Here is a 1417-nt window from a genome sequence, read left to right on the forward strand (position 1 = left end):
TGTACTGTCCAAAAATTTTTTCCCAGTCTGTAGGTTCTCTTTTGACTCTTTTGGTGAAGTCTTTTGAAGAGCATAGGTGTTTGATTTTTAGAATTCAGTAAAATCTTTTGATGAACAAAAATTTTCAGTTTTTATGAGGTTCCATTAATTTGTCTTTTGATATTTGTGCTTTTGTTACTATATTAATCTATCGTTGAAAGCTGGATCTGACAGTGTTGCCCGTTTGTTCTTCTAAGAATTTTATAGTTTTACTTTGCACATTTAGGTCCTTAATCCATTCTGAATTTCTTTTTGTATATGGTGTGAGGCATGGATCCTGTATCATTTTTCTGCATGTAGAAATCCAATTTGCCCAGCACCATTTATTGAAGAGACTCTTCTATTCCTATTGAATGGACTTAGCACCCTTATCAAAAATCAGTTGACCACAGATGTGGGGGTTTCTCTCCAGACTCTCAATTCTTTTACATTGGTCTATGTGTCTATTGCTATACCAGTACCTGGCTGTTTTGATTACTGTGGCTGTATAGTATGCTTTTTAAAAATCTTTTAAATTTTTTCCCATACAGAAATTTATACATACATTGTTATGTGACAATAATTGCTCTCCCCATACTGTGACAGCACACTTCTCCTTTCCACCTGATTCCCCATGTCCATTCAATCAGCTCCTAACCCTCTCTGTCTTCCCATCTCATCTCCGGACAGAAACTGCCTGTTTAGTCTCTTGTATCTACTTGAGCTAAGAGGCACACTCCTCACGAGTATCACTTTACGTCCCACAGACCAGTCCAATCCCTATCTGAAGAGTTGGCCTCGGAAATTGTTTTAGTTCTGGGTTGATAGAGAATCCAGGGGCCATGCTTTCCGGGGTTCTTCCAGTCTCAGACCATTAAGTCTGGCCTTCTTACTAGAATTTGAGTTCTGCACCCCACTTTTCTCCTGATCTGTCTGGGACTCTGTTGTGTTCCCTGTCAGGGTGGTCATTGATGGTAGCTGGGCACCATCTAGTTCTTCTGGTCTCGGGCTGATGAAGTCTTTGGTTTATGTGGCCCTTTCTGTCTCTTGGGCTAATACTTTCCTTGTGTCTTTGGTGTTCTTCATTCTCCTTTACTGTGGGTGGTTGGGACCAGTTGATGCATCTTAGATGGCTGCTTTCAAGCTTTTAAAACACCAGATGCCACTCACCAAAGTAGGATGCAGAAGATTTTCTTAATAGACTTTGTTATGCCAATTGACCTAGATGTCCCCTGAAAGCATGGTCCCCAGACCCCTACCCCTGCTACTCTGTCCCTCAAAGTGTTTGATTATATTCAGAAAACTTGTTAGCTTTGGTTTAGTCCACTTTTGCTGACTTCCCCTGTAGTGTGTGGTGTCCTTCCCTTCACCTAAGATAATTCTTGTCTACTATCTAGTT

Source organism: Trichechus manatus, unplaced genomic scaffold, assembly GCF_000243295.1.
Source record: "Trichechus manatus latirostris isolate Lorelei unplaced genomic scaffold, TriManLat1.0 scaffold00264, whole genome shotgun sequence".
In the NCBI taxonomy this organism is placed as follows: Eukaryota; Metazoa; Chordata; class Mammalia; order Sirenia; family Trichechidae; genus Trichechus; species Trichechus manatus.